Consider the following 25,322-nt stretch of genomic DNA (forward strand, 5'->3'; position numbering starts at 1 on the left):
TTCAGTCTTGGGAGAGGGTTTTCACTGTTGATGTGTCCTTTGCACAGAGCTTGAGCCCACAAGACAGGATTTGGGGTTCGTTTCCTACCCTTGCAGCTGACTCACTCCATGGCATGGGGACTGTTTGTTCTGGACAAAGCTTTCTTGGGGTTTTTTTTTGACTTTGCATGCTGCCAGCTGTGCATGATGTACCATCCAGAATATGCTCTTTATCCTATGTCAGACCTTAACTGTGGCAACAAGGCGGTGATTTGATTTTCCTGTCTGCAATGAGAGCCAGATTTTCCCCTTGCCTGCCCTCCAGAGGGACATTGCAGGTTAGATTATCTGGCTGCTGTGTGCTCAGGCAACTCAGAAAGGTAAAAATTGTTCCTTTTAAAAAAGAAAAAAACAAACCCAAAGCAAAAAGACTCCCCAAAACCCAACAACAAATCAAACAAACCCTACAAAGCCTATTTTTTTTGCAGTTTTGGAAAGGTGCTCCATTCCTCTCCTGCTCAGCCACACACCTAACATGGTTTTTTTTACCAAGTTTCCACATGAAAGAAATTCCATTTACAGGGTTATCAGCTACCTGCAAACAGATAGGCATAAGGGAAGGCCTCATCCCAGCTTGGGCTGGTGTGTCACATGGAGCTCTGCAGGAATGATGGAGAAGTTAGTCACCTGCCAGCAGAGTCATTCCCATGGAATGATGATAGAGTGACCCGGAGTAAAGATGTCTCTTTGGAGAGCTGTTGCCAGATTTACTGACCACCAGGTCAGACTACATTGCCCTTTCTTTTTGGTATTATGAATTACTATGCATCGAGTTTACTTAAATTGTTAGCAGGTTGTGTTGTACCATGTCCCTGTGGTGTCACCAAAGTCACCCTGCCTCACCCCTTCTCCCTCCTCCCCAGCTCTGTTCCAGGAAATCCATCTCCTGCTCTTCCACAGAGTCACAACAACGTTGTTTCCTACACAATACCTCTCTTTAGGGATGTAAATCCTTGGTCTACAGACCCTTGATTCAGTTTTTTCCTCAAACCATTAATGAGCTTTTTAGTTTTTTTGGGAAAAAATAATTGCCATTGATGATGACATGGTATAAAAATGTAGCAGCTAAAGCATATGTTCTGTTGGTTTGCCTTGTCTTATAGGAACATCATTTTTGCACATCACTATTAACAATGCAAACACCCTGAAATGCTAATAGCACTAGTAAGCTTTTAATTCCATGGAATTTATTGCTTGCTGTATTTCCATGAATTTATAACGCTTTGATTCTTAAGAGCCCCATTTAATCAGTTTTGCCTGGCACAGAACATAATAAACAACTTGCTGGTGCTAAAGTGCCACATGGGGGAGGCTGCTAACAAGAAAGTTAAATGCTTCTGCCACTAGCAGTTTCTTCGCTGTATTTTTCATGAGCTGTTACTACCAGTAATGTACTTTGCTGGCTTTAGAGCAGTGGTTAAACACAGTGACAAACCAAGGAGTGCTCCAGTGCTGTAAACACCCAAAGCAATGCCATTTTTGTTCAGAGCTACAGTTTAAACCAGTGGCATTTTATGGTGATTGGGGATTTTTTTTTTTTTTCCAAAGGTCTCGCTTTTCTTAACAATGTGGGGCTTTTAGGAATAACTAGTGAGTGGTATTGATCAAGAAAAATAGTGTAGGGAGAGAAAAAAGAATTGAGATACCTTAAAAACAATCCTTGTTTGTTTATGCTGTTTGACCATCGAAGTACAAAAAGACTGTCTTAGTAGAAAAATACCAGATTATCAAGTGCTTTAAAACAGAAAATGTCATTTGAGTCTCAAAACTGCACCAACTTTGTATAATTACCCTTTTAATTATCCCCAGTGGCCCATGAAATTTGTAAAATAGAGCATTGAGAGTTTGATTTACTTACATGTTGCACTTTAGTGTTATGCTCTTAATGAATATTGTTTAGTACTAATGTCAAGCAGAGATTGCTGAGTGCTATAGAGAGGTGCATGCTGCAGAGCTGGGTATTCAGCAGGGAATTGTGGAAACTCCACCTTAAATGAAGAATATCTATGTATCTAAAGCAATATGCTATAATTTTTATTGCCTGAATGGAAATGATATTGATTTTATCCTTTGCATGCAAAGTAGTTTACTATATTTTCTTTATTTAATCATGCCAGAGAATGAACCATTTTTAGGGCCATTATTTGCTTTTGTGTCAGCATCTTCCTTGTTATGGAGAATAGTTACATCCTTCCTCTAAAGGACCAGAACTTGGAAGCAAGCTCTTTAATTTGCCCTTAGGACCTAACTGGTTTAGCCTCTGGTAATGGAAATAACAGTAATCAATATTTGATGTGGGGTTTCTGTGGGGTATCCAAATATCATTTATTGCCAAGAAATTGCTGGAATAAGCTTGTGGGAAATGTAATCCACAGTGTGGTCTGAAAACCCAGCTAAATTAAGCAGGCATCTTCAAAGGTGAATGGAAACATCAGTGAGCAGTAAGAGTAAAAAGAAAGAGAGCAGAGTCTGAAGGGTTAGATAATAAGATATAATAGCTGGTGACCTCTAAATTATTGGTACAAATCTGAGCGAGGTGGAGACTCAGCAGAAAGTATTTGCATTTGAAAATGGTCATAAAATGCTTTCAAGTGATGTTCTGATCCTCAGGATCTATCTGCTGTCGAGTTGGGGCGATTGGATACTGTGGGTGAATGGCTCTTGCAAGGATGAGCTGCCTTCCTCTTGCCTCACTTTCCTCTTTCCACTTTTGAATTTAGCAAGTTTTAAGAGCACTGTCAGGTGCTGGTATGGGAGACTGGACCATTGCTACCCTTGGCATCTCTAAGAAAGTACATGACCAGATACCTCCAGAGAAAGGGCAAAGTCTGAGGTTTTATTTTTTCTTCACAAATTTAGTTCGTGTTTGCCTACATTTACTTCTGTGACAGTGTTGGTACTCATCTATCTATGAGCTGGTTTCATTATTCTGCTGAGCTCACAAGATTGCAGCATGGCATCACATTTCACTGATCAGTTTTTACTGAGTAAAATCTCAGCTCTTAATTTGTTTTTCCAATTTGCGAATATTCCTGTACATTTGTCATTTATGTTGTTGATACATAAATACTGTAGTTTGAGGAAAGAAACAACAGAAGACCAAGGATTTTGCAACTTTCTCATAGTTCAGAGAAAATTTGAGCTTAAATCCAGGCTTTAACTGAGCAACAAAAGTCTGTTTACATGCCAAGGACCAATATTTTAGAATATAATTTTTTCTTAAAGTAAAAGAGTGAAGTGTTTGGTGCACAGCTGAAATTTGAGAAGGCAAATTCATGTTATTTGTTTATGGATGCATATTCCAGGGAACTGATTTTTAGAATTCTGAAATTTGAATTTATTTATATTTGAAAATATCTTGTTTAAAAGAAGCTGAATGGAGCAAACTATGAAGAGGCTAATTAAGCATTTCTGTACGATGCTGAGCACAGTGGGGCTCCTTTTTTGTTTGTCCTGAGGCCCCACAATAATAAACAAAACAACTGCTAATAATTGGAAGCCTTGGTTCGAAGCCGTGCTGACTGCAGGACACAGGCAGTGTCAGTTTTCAGTGAGTGCATCAAGGCTGACCTTGAACTCGTGTGTGCTGATAAGAGCAGTGCAATAACCCAGTCATACCCAGAGCTGGTCATATGCTCAGCACTGCTGGTTGGCTTTGGTGTTTCTTTTTCCCTTCTCTCGTGCCCTTCTTTGGCCAAAGGTTGGATGCTCCAGGTTCTCCTGATGCAGAGAGTCACCCCAGTAGCAGCAGTACCACAGATCACTGAGGTGCTCCTTGTGCCAGGAAAGCTGTGTCCAGTTTGGCAAGGGAGCATGAGAAGATAAATTTGCGTAACAGAAGTGGTTCTTTTGGCTCGGTTTGATTCTGTGTGCTATGTTCACTGTCTCCTCTACCACTGTGCATGGGTGCATCACTCCCTTCTGCTCGTACAGCTCTTAAAGTGTGTGTGGTATCACATCACACTCTGGCCTTAATATTCCAGGAGATGGTAGAAGACAGTGTATTTGTCTGGTTTTTCCTATTGAAAGGGTTGGAAGTTTGCCTGCAAGCCAAATTGCATGGCAGGAGATTACAAAACGTTTAGTTTCCAAATCTGATTTTCTCCCTTGTGAATTTTTCTTGCTTGCTCAAAGGCAAGATTCATCTTGACCAGCCCAGACTGAGGTGGAGCTCATAACCACGCTGGAAAGAGTCCTGTGGCTTGGAAGAGCAGCTGGTTGGAAGGAGAACAGTTTTTCAGGAGCAGTCAGGACGCTTTCAGTTCTCACCCCATCTCTCTTCATACTCACGAGCGTTGGTGGGATGTGGTGACAGCATGGACTTGTCACTGGCTGTTTAATGAAGGTAATAATTAGTCATGATGCTGCCCCACCACAATGGATGGTTGCAAGTTGCCGTTGCAAATCTTGCGTCCAAGAGATCACCTCTGTATTTAATTTTGTGTTGAGGCATCAAAATTCAGGCAAGAGCTTATGGCACTTCCGGAGCCACTGAGCTGCTCTTGTAATGGTTCTAAAAACAAAATTAAAAATCCAAGGAAAAGTAGATAAAGGCTAAACCCCAGTATATTTAACTCAGTGTTGTGCTTCTGCAGTAGTCTGGCATCGCAGATACAGGCTGAAATGTAAACTCTCACCTTAGAAGTAATGAAGAATAAGGGAAATCTCTGAAAGGGCGTTGTACTGCAGTCTAAACTTGGAAGCATGAAGTGGAAGGTTAAGAAGAACACAACTCTCTGAACCTTATGGTTAGACTCACATTTGGCCATGCAGCTGAGGAGGGGCAAAGGGAGCCGAGCCAAAACCATCACAGAGAGCCCAGATCACTGTAGGCATTCTTGTTTTCAAAGTTGGTAGGAAATGGTTTTCTTAGAAAAAAATTGAACTGGTGTTCTTTTTTTTCTTACTTTAGGAGCCAGTTTTCTGATCTCCAGTTCATATTATGAACTTGTACTGGCCTCAAATTTTGGGTCTCCATTTCGCTATTTTTCATGAGCTGTAGTTTGTACATTTGTTGGCACATTGTATGTTTTTGCAATCCTGCACGCCTCTTGCTTGTAAGTGAAGAAAGGAATAAGGAGGAAAACTGTGTTATGTTGAAATACTCTTTAGATCCCTTCGCATCTGCTTTTGCATATTCTTGACTGATCTTCCTTTGTTTCAGGTGTCTGTAGCACTTTTCTCACACTTTGTACAACCATTAGCAATAACAGGGTAACAGGAGTGTACCAAGGAGAGCATACTCCAGAGTGTATCACCTAATTTCCCCTCTGAAGTGGAAGGAAGTTGTCCAATTGGCCATGTGCTGTGATTTACCATCATTAGAACTAGTTTTTGCCTCCTTGTGGGGGGGTTAATCTGTTCTGGGGAGCCTACAATGAATCACACTGGACTCTGTATGCCACAGATAGGTAGGTGTCACCTTTAAAAGTGCCAGTAACATTCTGAGGCACCTTTTCCAGCCAAGAGCAAGAGGTGCACGAGATAAAAGAACCATTTGCCCCTGCAAGAATTGTGCATTCACATGATTAGTGAGGCGTGGTATTAAATTATTTGAGCTTTGTGCATAAATATATACTGAGAGAAGCTGTGTAGCTGGGGACTTTGGCTATAGTTTTCTTTTTCATGGGCCAAATGCTCTGCTGCAGGTAGGGCTAAGAGCATTTTGGTGGAGCAGCTGAAGAGCTGGTCCTCCTTGCGTGCGTGTTGCTCTGTCCCACACCCAAAGAAATGCCTCCTCATGTTTTATGGGTGGACTTTGCAGCTTGATTGGAAATAGAAACACAGTAAACAGCAACTGCGTCTCAGAAATATCCCCAGCAACACAAACTGTCACTATTTCAGCTTCTCTCCAAGGCTGCTTCTTAGGGGGCTGATCTGCAGCTATATAAAAGCACGGTAACATAAGCTGCAGCACCAGCCCTGGAAAATCTTGTAGTACAGCTAACAAATATCTGCAAAACCTTGTTTGTATGTATGTGCGCTTACGTTTAAGATGCAAACTTGTATCTGAGTGTGTTCGGCTCCCCGCAGTATATAGCTGCAAAGCTATTTTGAACATCTTGGAAAAGATGGGTTTGTAGTCTGATTTTCTTTTTTTACTGTGTTTTTCTCCCCCTGATGATGTTTATTAACATCCTCCCTGATGTCCAGCTACAAGGGACGGGCGCATAAAAGTTTACATGAAAATACATTTCTCTGTAAGTGCTCTCTCCCTGCAATTCTTTTACAGCTTTAACCAAAACCAGTTTTATCCTGTTTCATCCTTTACCCCTCAGAGCTGATAGAGAGGAGGGATATTTCACTTTCATCTGCAATTCACCTTGTCCTTTCCATTTCTCACTTTGGTTTGCTTGTTGATTTGAAGTAGCGGGTGTGACCAGCCATCAAAGAGCCCTGTTGGGAGCCCGCTGCCGGGGAGAGCGCCCTGGCTCACCCTGGGGATAGCAGGAGGCACAGCCCTTTTCATTCCAGCTTTTTCCGTTTGAGCACACCAAAAGTCTCCTTGCTGACCGCTAGTGACTCGAAGCACTGGAACAGGAGCTTGCAGTCAAGGCCAGTGATTGTCTCTTCTGCTTCACTCCCTGGGCTGGGACCTGTGGCCGGGGTCTCCGGACGCGGTTCAGTGCATTCGGGGATGTGCTGGACGTGAAGGATTTGCCTGTTTGATAAAAGAGCTGCTGGTGCCTCGGGCAGCTGGCACCTCTTTGGGCCAGTTGTTCTGCTCAGAGAAGAGCACAAAGAGGGCAGAGGGGAATATGGAGGGAATCTCGTTAGACTGAGCCAAGGAGGATGGAAGGGCTGAGCTCCAAGGCTGACTCTGTGTCCCTGGGGCCAAGAGGCGAGTGTGTGGGACAGTAGTGCACCTCCACCTACTTACTCCCACCCCTTTTCCTTAAGGAGTTTATGATTCTCTGTGAGCCTGGAGACACACCTGCCAGCCAGCCACCTACAAGGGCTTTGTTGGGGACAGGACTTTGGTCTGGAGTTTATGTTCTTGTGAAAGTGCAAGCTAACGAGGTGCTGTAATAATTATTTCAAAGCAGTTTTAGAGAAAAACTATGCTAATTGGTTTAGTTTTACTGCACAGCCACCTCCTGACCTTCCTTATTTTTTCTCCTTTAGCTCTGTCCCCTGCTAGAGCTGGAGTATTTAGGGCAGACCTGCACATCCTTAACTGAGGCAGTGAAAATTTATGGACACTGAGATTCCAGGAACAAAGGAACAATAGGTGGATTTGGGGCAAAGTCCTTGTTCTTTGTAGCAGATTCTGCTGGTTGGGTTAAATTTGGTTTGACAGGGAATATCTTGATCACCATTTCTAAGGACGTCTGTCCTGCCTCTAAATACAAATATACCAAACACAGCAGTAAAAACAGGCCATACCCGGTGTTATTTGTCTGGTACGTTTCCTTGATGGAGTTTTCCCCTCTGCAATACAAACAGTACCTTTGGATGTCTTAGATTCAATATGAGATGTTTTCAAAAATCAGTTTGATATCATGTCCTCTAGTAGCCAAACTCTATTAAAAACCAGTTTGAATGTAGCTATGTGTAAATAGAGCTGAAAGAGTCTTTCCTACCTCTTTTACTTAATCCTAGTAATGTCTGTAGGCTGGAGCTCCAGCAGGTTTTTGGGTAGTTTGAGAAGAAAAATGTGGGAGTTGTGCTAAGCCACCTGAGAAGGAATTGCAGCCAGTAAAGCCAACAGCCACATTTAACCTCTGGTACGTCACCATAACACACATTCTAAGAGTGATAACGATTATTTCTGGTACCCTAAGCAGGGAATGTGTACTGTCAGCTGTTGTGGAAACAAATCAAAGACAGTCCTTTTCCTAACCAAAAGGAAATATTTTTTCTGCGTAATTTCTACTTAAAAGGGAAATTATTTTGAAGAACTGTAATTTTTTTTCTATCATTACATTTTTTATTTCCCTTCACCCACCTTTCCCAGAACCTTCTGTGTAGCTAAGTCCAGTAAAATAACGGCAGCTGCAAAGCTAAGAGTAAGGCCAGGAATAGGTTCCAAGTGCATATTTACAGCTGCCCTTCTCAAAGCATCCTGTTTTCTTCTACACTGAGTCTGTTCTCCATGAATCAGACCTTTTGGAGATAGAGGGACCTCTCTTAGGTGTCTGTGTTTGAGAAGGTTCTTGTGTTTGTGAGGATGGGTGTGTGTCTGTACACAACTGGCCATGAAAGGTTTCACTTCTGTGATTCTTATTATTATTGTTTTGTCTTTCCTGATTATTTTGTACTACTCCTCTCCAGTGATTTCTTTCTAAAAAGCTTCTGTTGTGAGCCATTAATGTCAATGGGCTTAGCCACTACTATCATGTGGTACAGAGGAGTGGGAAGAGGGTATGACTTTGCAGAAACATTGGGTTACCTCCAACCACAGAAATCAGGCTGTAAAAATGATGAATATCTCTCTTCTGTCATCCATAGATCTGACAGTTTTGTATAACTTATGAATTAAACATCTGGGAGGTGTAGATGTATTTTTTTCATTTAACAGTCACCAAAACCGAGGCCGATAAACCATTGAATAATTTTTCAGTCATCCAGTAACGTTACAGCAAGTTTTGGGAGCAGATCCCTGGATTGTCTTCCTTAACAGAAATAGCAGAATTGTCATTAGAGTTAGTGAGATCAAGGTGGCACCTGGTGCTGTGTCTTAACCATGAGACTTTAACCTTCAGCTCCACGCAGAACAGACAGGACCTTTACTGCAGAGGCCTCATCCAACAGACCCCGACAAAGTAAACAGCGTGACACTTAATTTATCTACCCCAGAAACATGAAGGGCTCAGTCAACCTGATGGGATCTGTGGTTCCAGGGAGTCTAGGTATTTAAAACGTGATGCTCAGCCTGCTAAGCCATCCCCTGCAGCTTTCCTTAGTGCATAAGATATGAAAAAATCTCCTGTCCTGCAAAACAGATATTAAATTGGATACTCTTTCACCCTGCCACGATAAGAAACGCGGCAGAGAGAGGCAGGAAAATGGAATGCTGCTTAGAAAGAAAATATATTTGAATCTAACATAAAAATTGGTGAGATAGGAGGATTTTCAGAGCTAGTAGCAATCCCCTCCCCAATGAGTTGCTGAAAATTCAACTCTCCCTGTAGTTTTTGCTCTGGATTGTGAATAAAAATGGTTGTGATTGATGAAGCGTTTGGTGTCTCACTGTAAGTTGGTCAAGAGGGACTTCTAAATCACCCAAATGAAATATTGCATTATCATGAATGGTAACATGTAACTGTTAAGTATGCCGTTGCTTATCATAAGCTCAGGCTCCTCTGGAGCTCTACCCGGCGAGAAATCTTTGTGAGCATTGGAGCAGAGAGGCTCCACACAGCCTGGCAGTGTGGGCCCTTCCCTTCCCTTCCCTTCCCTTCCCTTCCCTTCCCTTCCCTTCCCTTCCCTTCCCTTCCCTTCCCTTCCCTTCCCTTCCCTTCCCTTCCCTTCCCTTCCCTTCCCTTCCCTTCCCTTCCCTTCCCTTCCCTTCCCTTCCCTTCCCTTCCCAACATGGGGTTGATTTTTGGGGTTTGAAAGGAGAAAAAGGCAACGTGCCTTTGGGAAGCCTTGGCAATGAATTACTCCCTCCTGTATGGGGCTCATTACATAGTTGTGTTGCCTTTTTTTTTTTTTTTTTTTTTCATAAAGCTTTTTTTTACCAGTGCTGGGCATGGGATGATAGATGAGAAGACAAAGTTGATGTTTCATGGGTAACCAGCAAAATAGCATTAGGGAAAAAAAATTATTTCTACTTTTTCACTCACACAAAGAAGTGGCTTATGTTTTTTCTATTAAAAAGAAAAACACTTCCAGAGCAGAGACCCACACTTCCCATTGAAAATTCCTGTATTCACAGTATGATTAAAAGCCAATCCAGTTGGGCTGAAGTTTTCTATGTCCAGAACTTTCCACAAAGGCCTTGGCAGCTCTTTCTCAGAAAGGGATTAGTGAAATAGATGTTACTTGGCTGAGTGAGAACACAAAACACCAGTTAGCCAAGCAGCCTTAGGATTTTCCATGTTTTAAGGCTAAACTGTGGAAATGGGGAGGGAGGTCACACTGAAGTCCAGGATTTTGCTTCGGATATACTTGCACATCCTGATCTCAGATTGGCCAAGCTACAGGTCTCCAAAGGTGCTCCAAATGGAACTAAACTCTGTCGTTCCCTGTAATGGCCAAAAAATGTAAGCAACCCCTGGTATGAGATAAGTGACGTGCTCAGGCAGTCATGGTTCATTTCTCTGGCTTTCTTGTCCCTGTCTGCTCATTTTCCTGCTTCCGAGCTGGCCGTGTCTCCTCTCTATTCAAATCAGGTGGCTTCCTGTACCCCTCCCTGTCCCTCTGCTGGGGGGCAGAGAGGAAGAGGACGAGGCAGTAGGTGGGGAATGGTGCCATCCACCTGCCTCCCACAAAGTCTTTTACCTGCCTGTTCTCATGTCTGTGCCCCAGCACGTGGGAGCTCGGTGACTTCTCAGAGAAGTGGTGATTGGGGTTGCTCACTGTGGTAGATCAGTAATGTTCCTTGTTTTCAGGAGTACCCTCAGGAGCTTTGGATTCTCTTTTTTTTTTTGCCAGAATTTGGACTGTGGCAGAATGCTCAGCAAGGGCAGTACAAAATGGCTAAAATTTGACAAATTCACTGAAAACAAGGTAATTGGATGGGACGTGGTATGTTGGGTGGTGTTAATGGCGACACCTGTGCAAGTATCATACTTTAAAATACAAATAATTTAATCAGTGTAAAGTTAGAGGAAAGTGTTCAGTGTGTGTTAGTCTTGGATCCTGTTGGGGTGAAGTAATGCTGCACAGGGGTTGGAGGAAGAGGAGGCAGATGAAGCTGGGCCTGCACTGGTCCCCCCACCAATAGTAACCTTAACTCATGAACCTAAACTGAAACAATTGTTAAACTTTTATCTGAATAGGAAAGCTTCGCGTCTTCTTAACAGAACAGATTCTGTGGCTACTAATTTATTACTGCAATTTAAGAAACAGACGTCTCTCTGACATGTGCCATGTAGTTCAGTAGGTCACCAGTGACATCATCCTTAAAATCATTATCTTTGCAAACCGTGCATTTTGCATAAAAGCTTTTATTTATAGTCAGTCATTAAAATTGGACCTGATATTTACTTTTCTTCTGATTAGGTTAAAGAGTGAATATGAGCAAAAAGTACCCTCCTGTTAGCACCAAGCAGTTTGCAAAGTGTGCTATTCACATCAGCCTTTCTAAGGGAATCATGTTGAACCATTATGGGCTTAGATGGTGTGTGTTGGTTAATGCATTTAGTCTTTTCACTGCTAAGACTGAATTCATGTCACAAGGGGTATATTTTATTTGGTTTTGTCCTCACAGGTTCTTGTCCTCACTGCAGAGCAGTCGGAGCCTTCAATTTGCAGTGAAAATGTTAGACTTGTAGAGAAATGCTTTTTTTAAAGGATGAGGAGACTGCTGGGGGCTTGGTAGGTCTCCTCCTTTGCTCTGAGGTTACAGTAGCAGGAGGTCCAAGGCAGTCCAGGTTCCTGTCTATGTGTGAGTGTTTTGCAGAGCCAGACTCTGAATCATTCCATTGCCCAGCCCTTGATGTGATGTGTGTTTGACCCAAGGCAGGGGAATGGACTCCTTGGGTGCATCTCTCTAGAGCACGAGACATCGTAAGGCACAAATGAGGTCCCCAAAGGACGCCCTGAGTTGCACTGTAGGATGTCACCACCCAACAGGCTGTGATCTACTGGCCATGGCTTACAGGACAACACAGCCCTAAAGGGCCAGACACAAAGCCTCCTTCAAGGATCAAGTTCTTGGGGTATCCATGAACTCTTCTCCCACATTTCCTCATCCTCCTTCTGTCCTGCCTTATCCTTGATATGAAAGGTCTTGTTGAATCTTATACTCTGTGAGTGCTTAAAATAGTGAACGCGAGTGCTGGTAACTTTTCTATCCCAGTTTTCCCCATGGAAGCTCCAAGGTGGCATGGGGTTGCCCCCATGGGCTGTGCAGGATCAAAACTCGCTCCAAGGGAGCCCAGGGGCTTCTTGCTAGGCTGGAGAATGCATGAGGTGAGAGAAGAACCTTTCTAAATTAAGAGGCAGTTTAATAACTGTAATGAAAATTATTTTTGACCAAAAATTATGTATTACCAGTTGGCTGAACTGCACAGCATACTTTCATAATATTAGATAGGGCTGGGTTGGTTTTTTTCCCCCAGATCTTACTGCTAAGATCACTGGCCCATTTCAATTTTTATTGAAACAAATAAACCCAATAAAAACACTTATGCTGAGAGCTGAAGCTCCACAATAGAAAAAAATAAAAATTACTCTGTATTGAATTTATTGATTTATTTATTTACTCCAACTGGAAAATTGAGTATTGTGTTAATGTATTTTATAAGAATCACGGTGCTCGATGAAATGGCTAATTTATTTTAGCGTATACATAAATAGCTAGCAATTTTCAGTGAGACAGGCTAATGAAAATGATGCCATGAAATTGTCTATACTATGAGGAGTGATGGAGTCAAGTTATTATTGGTTGAGTGCTGCAATGTAGTGAACTGGCCATCATGTCTTTGAACTTTTGAACTGCTACTTGGTCGTGTGATTTATTGATTTTGGTATCAGTGTGTTAACTTCTTATTTTTGTTGGGGGGGTTGTACGCGCGGCACGGATGAGTAACACCCTGTGTAGTTTCATAGATGCTTAGGTTAAACAAGATGGTTGAAAAATTTAAAGCGTGTTAACGGAGCAGGGTTACGCCATGTGGAAAGGCAGAGAGATGCTTGTAGGTACCATTAGATGTCAACACTGATGTTCTGATTGCTGCGGATTAGCCGAATACAAGCGAACTTGGCAGGGTAAGTGTGCATCCTATTTGTCAGAGGAACGTTGCCTTTGTTCTAAATTAAGTGCGTGATCTCATAGCAACTTTGTTTGCCTATCTACCTTCAACCTCTCCTCGTGCTGTGTCTTATCACGGCGGTGCCTGGTACGGGCAGAGCATCCACGCTCTCCTGTCAGCCCTGCCCAGAGGCGCGCTCCGCGTTGCCGGCTGTTGCTCGATGGAGGATGCTGGCTGGCGGCGTGAACAGCTCAACAGCTCGTGTTGGACTGTTGTACCAGAGAGCTGCCCCCATCCGCAGTCACCCAGACGTGTAAACTTGTTTCATCTTCTAGCTGTGATCCCCTCCAAGGCTGGCTGTAGTGCTGAGCCTCGGCAGGCAGCGCTCGCCAGTGGCTGCCTCATCCCTTAGTGCAAGGAGATGCTACACTTGTTGTTCTTGGTGATTTGCTTAGGATGTGGAATTCAGGCATTAAAATAATATTGTTTGACTTACAGTGTTTCTTGCTGCAGAACTTTTCTCTCGACTGCTGGTAGGGGACCCTTTGCATGGCGGCTGCTCTGAGCTCTGTTTCTGATTAAACTGACTAACTTGACACCTGCATTTTACAATTTGCTTAAAGTGCTTTATCCTGTAAAAACAGAGATTTCAAAGCTTTAAAGCCAGCAGACTTGCAAGGCTTTGCACAACTTAGCTCATCCCACCAGTTCGCTGTGATTGTGCAAAACACGACTGGACTTTTCTACTCTGCTTGACCCCTGCTTTCAAAATTGCAATTTTAGTGTCTGTCCTTCCCGTCCCCACTTTTTCTGCTGTGGGTCTCGGCAATGCATGCAAGTGTTATTGTATTTCTTTCCTCAGTTATGAAACTGACATGTCTTTATTTGGATATTAAAAGTGCTCCCCTCCCTTTCCCTACTGCGACCCAGAGCATTTCCAGCAGCCTCACGGTGAGCAATTGGGAAGGTGGTACTACTTGCCTCTCTCCTTCAGCCCCCTTTGCCTCTCCATTCTTTTTTATTTTTTTTTAATAGATATATTTTTTTAATTTTTAAGAGCTGGGCTGTTTAAGCCAGAAAACAAAACTGGTGGGAAAAGGCTAAAAACAGGACTGACACCAGCACCATTAGTGGGGGGGGGGGGGGGGGGGGGGGGGAAGGAAAAAAAAAAATCCATTTCATTGCAACTCTGTTATTGTTTACTTTGCCATACACATCCTAATATGGTTACCTCCCTGTCAAAGCGGCCGAGCCGGGCTGAGGGGCCCCCTCGGGGAGACGCTTCCAACTGCTGCTCAGACAATAAGAAACAAACGGCGCAACTCCACAAAAGGGCTGCCCGGAAAATAAGTGTCAAATAAATCCTGCCGAACTCTTCCTTTCCCGGCACCCGGCCCCCGCCGTGTGTAACCTGCGCGGTGCCCGGCGGGGCTGGGGGGCGGCTCCCGCGGATCCCCCCGCGGCCGGGGCCGGACGGGGCGCGGCGGGAGCGCTCCGCGGCCGCGCAGCGCTGCCAGGTGGTGCCGCCGGCCGAGCCCCCCGGGCCGCCCCGCGCCGCGGCCGCGGCTCCCGCCGCGGAGCCGCTTCTTATCTGCAGCGCCAGAACAAAGGTAGGTTGTTCAACTCCGCGCTCCGGGGGAGGGACAAGTTATTTTTGGAGGGTTGTCTTCCCAGTGCATGACTGGTTGACCTAAAAGGAGAAGGGAGAGGGGGGAAAAAAAAAAAAAAAAAAACAGGCGGAAAAAAAAAAAAAAAAAAGAAGCCCGGCACCGCCACCCCACCGGCACAGCGCGGGGCGGGCAGGGGAGCAGCGCGGCGCGGCGTAGTTTTATTTTTATGCAACTTAAAGAAGCCGGATTCCCCCCCCACCCCCCCTTTCCTCCCCCTGTAAAATGCCCGGCTATTTCTAGAAAATTTGCGTTGCTGAAATACTTTAATCTGTGTGCTCTGTTTTATTCTTTTAAATATTGCTTTTCTCTCTCTCTTTTTTTTTTTTTTTGCGTTTGTGATTTTATGGGCACATATTCCTCTTAGCGGCTATGAATTTCTATGAATTCTAAATAAGCTTTTCTAGGGATGAAACGTGCGGGGTATTTTTACATGAGGATTTCAACTTTTCGGTTGACATAATCTGAAGGTACCACAGCCTTTTCTGCGACTGTTCAAGTGCTTCCCTGCCCTGCAAGGAGTTATCACATTGCTTAAAACAGCCCTTTATGCCATCATTTTTCTTTTTTTTTATTCTTTTTTAAGCCTGTATGTCGCTCAGCTTCATTGGATGCTTTTCTTCTCCTCCAAACTGAAATGCTCTCAGGTTTTGCTGTGCTTCTCGGTTTGTTTTGAACACGTAGGAAAATATTAATACAGAGCAGTGAAAAAGAAACAGTGATGCGTCTTCCGTTCAGGGGAGTCGGCAAACCTGTCCACTTCTATGCCGGGAAGTACAGAGAGCAAATCCATAATTCAGTGCAGGAGCAGATGAATCCACGGCGATGCATAGGATGGGTATTATGTAACTTAATAAGAAATGTGGTTTTGATCGTAGGAGCGGACGCTGCGCTCGTAGGTATAAATATCAAATCTAGGTAAGTCTGTGGAAGAGCACTTTTCTTCCAGCCTGCATTAAGCAGCGTTGTCTTCAATCCCTAATTCTTATGGGATTTTGGGGGGGAAGCAGCTTCTTCCTAAATTGAGTATCATTCAAAAAATCTTTTAAATACCTGTTGTGTACTCGGTTGCTTAATTGGCTCTCCTTCTTCCTGTCTCTGCTGCCTGCTTTCCCCAGTTATTATGGGATCTCTAGATTTATTTTTTTTTAGCAAGTCTCAGTTCCAGAGCAAACCTGGATAGCAAAGCTGTTATTTTATTTTTTTTTCCCTTTCCTCCCCCGCTAAAATATTATTTCTTACATATTACTGGAGATTTCTTTTCTCTGCCTTTTTATTTATTTTTCTCTTAAGCTGCGCAGGCTGACCTGTGCTAATCAGAAACTCTTTTTGAAATATGAGACCAAGTCAGATTTGTACCCACAAACTTTTATCTTATAAAACTGGGGTTGATTTTTCTTTAAAAAAAAGACATTGCAACTCACTAATGGTAAACACAAATAAATGTGTTTTGTGAAGTGAAAGGGTGTCTTTCTAAACACATTTCTAGTTTTGGCTTTTTGGGCCTTGTAGGGTATGATAGGAATTAGTAGCCTTTAATTAGACGTGGAGATATTCACATTTTACAGGGATTTATGTTAGAACATGGAATGGCGGGTGGCTTGTTTCCTCATTATGAATACTCCCTGCACATAATGAGGTTCATCATTAGTTGATGGAGTGAATTTGCCCTAGCTCTACCTTGAAAGGCACATAATTTACATACTACTTCAGAGCTTAGGCTTTAATGGATTCCTCGATGAATAAAATGAAAAGCTACTTTCTTTAAATTTTTGAACAGTGTTTTGATAATACGGATTTAATAAGACATTCAATTTCCTTGTTAAGTATATTTGAAAGTGCATTCCCAATTTTTGCACAAAATATACTTCCCTCTGTTGCTTCCTGTAATATTAGGTAATACATAAGCAAATATATACCACTGTAAACATTTTTGGGAATGTAGAGGGATTATTTTACCCCGTGTGTGAGGCGACACCGGGCTCCTTTGGCCTGGTCTCCAAGCACAGTAGAGCTCACCTGCACTGTTAAAATATCACAGAGCAGACCTGCTCCCCTGCTAAAGCTCGTTCTGCCTGAGGAGTGTTTTAACTGTGTGTTTGCTGTGTACATTTGCAGTGATGGATCTTTGGAGATGTGTTGCTGGCTGCCAGGCTGACAGTGACAAACCCTCCGGTCCCACCTCCCTATTTATTTTAATGAGACGAGAACAGCAAAAACTTCTCTGGTGCAGTTCCACCTCTGGAACTGCTGCGTAGATGTGATTAGATTAGAGTAAATTGAATTGTAGGCTGCCTGATGTGTTATCATGTCATCAGCTTACTCCAGCCCTGGTCTACAGGGTAGAGTTAGCGAGACGTCCTCATCGTCTTCCTCCTCCTCCTCTTCCTCCTCCTCCCTCGGTTTGTAGCTGGGGGCTGTGCATGTCCTGTGCATGGGGCAGGCTGGGCATGTCCTGTGCATGGGGCAGGCTGGGCATGGCCAGCCCCTCTCCCCATTGACACTTGCTAGTGTGGTGGTGGAGTCGAGAGGCAAAAAATGCGAAGCGAAGGCTTGTTTTGATAGAATGTTTTATTACCTGAAAATGATGAGCATATATTAACATTAATAGAATAGTCTGTGTCATTCTTTTTTAGGCAATTTACCTCCGCCACAGACCTGTCTGCTTCAAAATCTTTCTCTGTTCTAAAACATATATTTGTTTAGGGAGTTTTCATTGAAGTGTACATGACAATTACAGCTGTTCATTAACAAAATTGGGTATTTGTTTTAAACTTTAACCAATCACTTTGATATGCTAATTATGGTGTAATTTAATTTGAGCCCTGTAATGATGATGCCGTTATTATGGACATAAATGATGCAGTTAAGCTGAGAGTAATCTCATTTGCATACTGTACATGCCAGTAAATTAAGCCCTTTCTTCGACTGCTTCAGCTTTAATTTTCCACTTCTTTTCACACAGCGCCTTTTCAGCCAGTCTCTTATAAGCCCACTTTGTAATAGTGCTGATGACTGTTTGATGTGGAGAGTTGCTGCACCACAATAATGCAAGACACAAGATGTAACATTTAAAGGATTCATTATCTTACTGAGTGTTGCTTTAAGAAGCTGGGATTAACAAGGGTGGAAGTGTCCTCTCCGTGGAGCCATGCGGGTCCTCCCAGAAACAAATGCAATCTTTATTTTTTTTCCCTTTTCTCTTGGTGTACCCTAACAGTGAAAGGGTTTCAGTAAGGCCCCATGGTATTTCTCAGGAATGAACTAAGAATGAACTATCAGAGCTCTATAGTACAACATTTGACCTTCTCTGTAGGGTATTCTGTGATGCTCCACTGTTGCAGAAAAGTTATTGGATACAATTTGCAATATAATAGAGATGTGAGATACCGGATTATTTCTCATATTGGGTATGTGGGCTCCAGATCTACCTGTGTGACATACAGCAGTGCAGAATTGAAATCTGCATTAGTTTTTTTCTTTCTATTCATTTGCCAGTTTCTCTTTTCATGGCCCTTACATCAGTTGACCTTAATAGCAGGTTAATTGCGGATTCAAATTTAAAAAAATGTTACAGCTGCTGATATTAGTGAAAACTTGGATTTTGAAAGAATAAAAATCACCAACACCAAACAAAAATGAAGTGCGTAAGTGCTGACTTCAATAGTTAATCTTTTCCAATTTACCATGTTGTCATTGAGCTGAAGTATTCTCATAACATTGTGGTGTACAAAGAAATCATGTGAAATAAACAGGGCTCTTTTTATAGCTTCTTACTATTATGGTTAGATATTTTCATAGTTTAATACCTCTGGAAGTAAAGCCTGTCTCAAGTTTTTTGCAGCAGTTGGCCTCTCAGAAAGCCATTGTTGTGTGGGTAACCAAGTTAACTGAAGATCATTATTAAAACCTCGCAATCCTTCCCTTACACAGGGTCTCATGACCAAAAATAGCTTGTGCAGTTGCCCACAAACATGCAAGTTAATAACTTCCTGGGTGAACAGTGTAAAAGCTGCTGATTTCCAAGGCATGCATGTCACCCTGGCCTCCACCCTTTCAGGGTACACTGCAAACAGATGGGAGGGTCCATGCTCACTGCCTGGCCAGCATTTAATGAGATTTCAGTTTTTATGGCTGTCACCTACTCTTGGTTTCAGTTCTGCATTTCTCACATGCCATCCTGTTTTCCAGCAGCCCTTCCATGGTAGCCAGGCCGTGCATGAGGGCAGGCTGGGGGTGTGCTGTGGTGAAGTACTGCCTGATGGCAATCTAACTTCCCTGTTGAACCCCCTGTGTCTGCTTCAAAACCCCAAGAATCATTCCCAAAAAGCCCACTGCTCCAGCCACCAATTGCCCTGACATGCAGGTTTTCAGTTCTCCTTGTACACATCCATTCATGGCTGGTGCGAAGACAACCGCCAAAGACGTGTGTGAGCATGGAGCATGGTGTGGCTCTTGGCTTTCACAGAGCCTTTGCTTTTCACCCATAACACCAAAGCTAGGAAGGTGAACATCTGCCAGCTATTTCTTCAGGGTGGACTACATCAGTGTGCAGTGTCAAATCTTGGGGTCTGCTTCTGGAGCAAAATGTGTCCTGAAAAGGAAAGGCCTCCCCAGTGCCTTTTCTGAGGCTGTTGTTGTAGACACGGGTTTCATACAGGAGCACAGCCGGGAGACAATACCCAGCAGCTGTTCCCTTTGTGCTCACGGCCCAGAGCTACTCAGGTTGCTGACAAAACTGGGTGCAAGCTGACTCCACCCAGGGCACAGGTAGAGAAAGGGTTTCTCACAGCACAGGGTGATGCAGACTCTCCCCAGAAACTCCATAGTGTCAGAAATTCTCTAGAATAATGCTAGAAAAATTTTGTCTCTAAAGCTCATGGAAAAGTGTTAGTGATTTTGTCTATTTTAGTGGTACCCTTAATGGCTTAACCCTTTGTTTTCCCTCTAAAGTTAATGGATGTGTTGCTTTAGGATGTCATTGGCTGCAAAGGATGTGTCATGTCTTCAGATTCTGCAGGAATCAGTATGCTGAGCATCTCTCTTGTGTCATGGAGGGATTTCTGTCCCAGGAGACAATGCCAGTAGGATGGACTGAGAGTTGGGCTAAGAGACTCTCTTCTGGTGCTTGTTAGTGTTTTATGGATGCAACAGTGCTGCAGGGTGCTGTGCAAAACTTCAGTGTTAATCTTCTTGGGAGATAAAAATATTTCTTCCAAAATTATTTCAATACCTTGCCCTTAAAGAAATCATGTTGTAAGAGCTGTCTTCTTCACTAAAGAGGTTTTAGGCATAGTTTTTCCTACTCTCTTTGTCCTAATGAAACACATATCCTTCCTCCCCTCACAGGACCTTTTGAGTTTATTCTGGATAAAGAAATTCATTTATGAAGATTTTACCTTTATCATCCTCCCTCTTTAATCTGATCCTGGATTGCAATTTTCAGTAAGTTTCTCCTGCCACACTTTCCAACATATGAACCTTTTCAACCCAATCAGGTGGGAAATTAAAAGCTATACCAGTTCTGATGATGTACTGTGCAGCCCTGTTTGAGCATTTCTGTGTAATTCAGGATTGCTGGGTTTAAAGAAGTTTTTCACCCTGGGTAATGGTAGCTCTCTGCAGAAAGTTATTTCGAGGAGTTTTGAGCTTTGTGGGAGATGGATTTCTCTTTTTCCAGCTTTGTTTACAAACTGCTTTGTTCTTACCCTTTTCCAGCAAAACAAGTGTTTCTTTACAGAAATATTTGCGGTTGAGAGCAAAGCCACTGAACCTGTCTCTAAAACTATAACTACAACAGATTAAAGAGTAATTTATCATATGTTAATTTACTTACCCCATCAAAGTCATGGGCGTCAAGACATAAAAACAGAAATAGACCTCTGATCTCTATCTCTGTAGTGTTTTTCAGCATCGAGTCTGCTATTAGTATCTGGAGAAAAAGCTCTAGGAATTTGTGATTGTATTTACCAGTAGCTAAGGAGAACAGTTGTCTGTCACTGAAATTACCCCAAGTGCCAGAGCTGCTCCCTTTTCCACGTTTGACTGAACCAAGTTGACTTCCAAGTTTCAAAGTGTGAAGATTTCCTGTTCCCACACTTGTCAGTTTGTTCTTATTTGTAAACACATCTTATAATGGCTGTAGATGGTTGCATAGGTATCTGTGATGAGAAGCTTGGGAAGCACCTACAGATGCTTTGCTTTTCCATCATATGAGGGAGCCTCCTACATTCCCAACAGCAGGCAGCTGTGGCTCACCTGGAGAGCATCCTGAAAAGAGGGATGTTTTGGAAGTCCAGGTGATTCTGCCTGTTGCTGCTGGTCCTGAGTGTACACAAAAGTCTATAGTAGTTAAAGTCAGGTAGCTGTTGGGGTTTCTTTAATCTGTGAGTCTTTAGTTCTTCTGGTTGCATTCACTCTCTTCCAGCAGTATTTTTTTTCCTGTGGCTGGAGGATGTGAATGTCTTTCTGAGCTGGCTGAATGGACAAAGCAATTTGATGGAAACACATAGAGCAAACACATGCTTCAAGCAGGACAGTGAAGGTTCTCAAGCAGAGCTGTTGGAGATAAGGCACACAGTTCAACCCCTTCCTTTGCTCCTGTTATCCCTGTACCTCCTGGGGGCTATAGGGAACAGCAATGTGGGTAGGAACACCCTGGTGTGTCACCAGCTCTTCCCTGTGACATGTGTCTGCTTCTGCCTGGCTTGAATTAAGAGTTCACATTGGCTTTTCCTCCAGATGAAACACTTACTCTAAGGAGAGTCTTTGAAAAGACGATGTTCTTTTTTCCATACAACTGCTAATTCTTGAGCTGGGCTATTTAGGTAGTTTCCCGTGACCATCACTTTGAGGAAGATGAATGAAAAAATTCTGCTTTCAGGTGCATGGCCTAAATCAAAAGCAACTCCGTTTGAGTTCTCTGTCAGGGTTTTACCACTATTAACAGCCATATAGCCCCAGGCAATGGTCCTCTGTTTTATAGCGGGGGAGAACAGTATCTTCTGGCCTTGTGCTCCTCTGCTTCAGGGTAGCGGTGTGCAAGGGGCAGCCGTGAGCAAGGAGAGCTCCAGCAGCTTGGTGACATGGCCAGGGCTGTTGGAGATGGGGCAGCCAGTCTGGTCCTGTGTGAGAGAGCCTGACCTGGAGGCAGTCTGCCAGCTGGGGAGACTCGCCTGTCTCTGCAGGCTCTTGGACTTGGGACAGACAGCAAAGCTGTGCATGAAGAGTTTCCTAGGCTTCACCCTGGGGTGAGGCTTGCAGTGTGTGATCAGCAAAGCTTTGAGACCTGCAGTGCAGCCTTTCCAGCTGTGGGATGTTTCATGTGTTTGTTGGTATCTCCTTTGGCAAAGGAGGTTGAATCAGGGTGGGTGTGCTACAGGCTTGATGAGGGAAGGCAATACTAAGGAATGAGCAGCTCCCAGTTAGTGGGGAGCTTTATATTGCTTTTACAGTGAAACAAATAAAAAAAGGAAGAATGAAATGATAATAACCTAGATTGGTGCCAAATGTATGGGATTCCGTGTGTGTGCAGTAAAGGGAAACCCAGCTCCTGTAGTTTTCCCTTGGAAAAGAATTTGTTCTGTATTTAGAACCTATGTGCAGGATGACCATATAAATGTGGTTAAATGGCATAGGATTCTGATCAAAGGGGCAATTACAAGTAATAAAATAGAAAATATAATTATTGCTACCATTTCAGATCTTATAGCCAGGGAGAATCCTAGCTGCTAGATGGAGAAAAAACCATAACATGAAGAGAAGAAAAGGAGAAACCCCCTAGATTTCAGCTTGTTAGGCTCTATAAGAAGAGAGCTGAAAAGTAAAGATACATTTCCTAGAATCTCAGAATTCCCAAATAATTATCAGGGGAGTTGTGAGCAACTTAACTGTTGGCTGAGCTGAATTAGAGCAGAAACTGAATTACCAACTTCCACACAGGAAAATGTACCGAAGTTGGAGCTGTGGCTGGGTTATTTTCACCAAATGTCCAGCACATATGCTACGCTTGCTTTTATTGTTCACCGTTATGGTGTCATGTCTCGCTAGATTGTGCTTTGCTACACACCTCCACCCCCTAACAAACTGGCCCTATATGTGCATGTAGGCAGAATATAGGGAATTAAGCTGTGTGACAGTGAACTTCTGGGGGTTTTTATATGCTTGACAAATGTTTCTTAAACATGGTATAAATACATTGTACAGTAGAATTCAAGTGTTTGAGGGGCACGCTTTACTCCTAAAAGAAATGTGTGTATTTTGGCTTCGTATTTCTCTGTCTCTTTTCCTATCCTCTAAAAGAAATATTTAGTATTTTAAAGGCACCTATGTTTAGATATTACAGGTTTGGACAGTATTTCTCCTCTGTATGTTGTAGAGTTCCTGCCGACACGCCTGGACAAACCTCACCACCTAAAACCCTCAGGCCAGGTTTTGGCATTCGGTGTCCTCAGAGGGAGGGATCGTAGCTGCTAATCCTGTAATAGTCAGATTCTTCAAGGTAGCATCTTATGTCCTCCCACGGGTTAGATTCTCTGTTTTACCTGACAGACTGAATATTTCTCTTCAAAGGGAACGTAAACTCTTCTGCAGGCTGGGCTCACCCTCGCTTCCCCTCGCCAGGTCTTGCCCGGGCACTTTTGTTCCTTGGCCTTTTTGCCATAGCTATTTTCTTCCTTCCTGCTTCCTTGGAGAAAATACACTGTATTTGTAAGGGCCTGTCCCTCCTGAGCCCATTCCCAGGGGTCTGCCTGCCTTGCTAAAGAGGCCTCTCCAAAGGAAAGCCAAGGGCAGCTGGACTGATCCCATCACTCTTCAAGACTGCGAGGTCACGCATTTGGTCCCCTTGCAGAAATGCCAAAGCCTATTTAGAGTCAGACATGTAAATACTCTGCTCAAAAATAATAATTAAAAAAACAGTCTTGTGGCTGAGTTCTTCAGAGAAATGGGAACGTCAGCTGGCATTGGCTCTCACCTGTTTTGATAAGGCACAGCATTTTCAGCGGGTGTTTGTAAGCTCCAGATACTTGGGATGAAAATAGCTTCCTCATCCTGTTCCCTTGCCGCGGGTGGGCGAGTGGCTCAGAGGCACAGCAAGGGACATGGGTGCCTTATCCCAGCTCCTTGTCTTTTCCAGTCGTGCTAGCTAGGTTGTTTGGAACCCATAAATGCTTCGCTGCACACTTGGCCCCGTCACACCCATCCCCACATTAAACTCTGCCATGGCCTCCCTGTGCCCTGCGAGCTCCAGCCATAGCAGCTCGTCTACTTTATGGAGCTGTTGTAAGCCCCTATTAACTGGTGGCTGTGAGGGACTCGGTAGCCCTCAAATATGTGGGCCCTAAGAAATGTTAGGAGCTTTTGTGTTTCTCCTGCAGGGTGGAAGCTCTCCTTTCCCCCCTGCAGCTGATGCTCCGTGCCCTGGCACTGTACCTGAAGGCTTGGTAATGCTCTCAGGTGAACTCTGCTCTCATGAGAAGCTTTGATAGAACACCCCCTCCAGAAAACTGCAGGAAAAGCATTTTGTTTCATTAGTATTTGGGGTGGAAATACGCTGTAGATTAATCCTCTTTGGAAAGAGATTAAGAAATGTTCTCTCCTCCTCCTTTCTCATGTAAGAGTAGGTAATGTTTATTCTTTCTTTATTAACTACAGACGTCAGAGAAAAAGGACTGTTGCCCTTTGATTTTATTTACAAGGCAAAAGTGAAAACTTGTTTGATCATATCATGGCTGTTTAGCTTCAGTGTAAGAGTGGAAGGGAACCTGTTTCCAACTCCTATCATGTCTAAATATAATTCCTCTTCTGTTTAGTTATCTCTGAATTTTAAATGCTGCATCCTTGGCCTTACTTATTTGTCAGGTTGAGTGAAATTGCTTCATGCTCTGCTTACGGAAAGAAGCTATTAAAAATGAAATTGTCTCCAAGAACTAAGGGATTTTTGTGGGTGTCAAAATTGGAGTCCTAATTTCCACAGAAATGATCCATTGCAGAACAAAAGCTGGTCAGAAAACTTGGATTTGCTTTTCAGTGAGGCAGGAGGAGGCATGGGGCTTGATAACTCTAGTTAGCAGTTATGTTCTGGGGCCAGACAGATTTTTTTTCCTTGTTTCTTGCTGACCTGAGGTCTAACTTCATAGAAGCAGAGGATTGCTCGTGTGAGTTTTGCTCTGTGTGTCCAGCACACTCACCTGGGCCGTCTGTGCCCAAAGTTGCCCATGATGCTCAGCTGGGAAAGCAAAGACCTCCAGCAGTCCTGTGCCCTTGCTGTAGTGATGCCAGTCATGGAAACACTCGTTTTTCAGGAATCTCTTTGAAAATGTTACTTGTTAACAGAATAAAGGAGTAGTTTTCAGCTGCCCATTGATCACTGATAAGAGAGTCAGTTCTGACTCTTTGTATGTGTGTCAGCTGTGGGTTTATTTGGTGCTGGGCTGTACTCTCTGTGACACAGAGCTGTTTCAGTATAAATCGTAGATGTGGATGTGTGAGCGCAGCACAGCAAATATTCAGGTGCTGAACAGCAGTGATTCTTCAAAGAGTAAAACACCATGAGGGCGTTCTCTCCCCAGGCAGATGGGATGGAGGGCTGACCTTACACCCAGGAGATGCTGTGTGCATTCCTCTGCATTTTGGTGTGCGGGTTCAACTTTGGTGGCACCACAAGGGTTCTTCTCGACCACTTACCCTGGCAGATCCCTGCATTTGCTGTCCTAGAGGTAGGTTCAGACGAAAGCACAGAAGTTGGCCACTC

The 25,322-nt window shown here is 43.4% G+C and overlaps 1 protein-coding gene across 10 annotated transcripts in view; it reads left to right on the forward strand.

The window, feature by feature from the left end:
- FOXP1 (forkhead box P1) overlaps positions 1-25,322 on the forward strand; it is a 376,943-nt gene that overhangs the window by 167,018 nt on the left and 184,603 nt on the right. Inside the window, exon 1 of one of the 10 annotated variants that reach the window (XM_071439348.1) lies at positions 14,401-14,512. The exons of the other annotated variants lie outside the window; for them this stretch is intronic. The gene's annotated coding sequence lies outside the window, so the exon portion shown is untranslated. Of the gene's footprint in view, positions 1-14,400; positions 14,513-25,322 lie in introns of those variants that run through there. 10 annotated transcript variants of the gene reach the window in all.

This window comes from Agelaius tricolor, unplaced genomic scaffold (genome assembly GCF_023055355.1).
Source record: "Agelaius tricolor isolate 1412-34295 unplaced genomic scaffold, bAgeTri1.0.p SCAF_14, whole genome shotgun sequence".
Lineage (NCBI taxonomy): Eukaryota > Metazoa > Chordata > Aves > Passeriformes > Icteridae > Agelaius > Agelaius tricolor.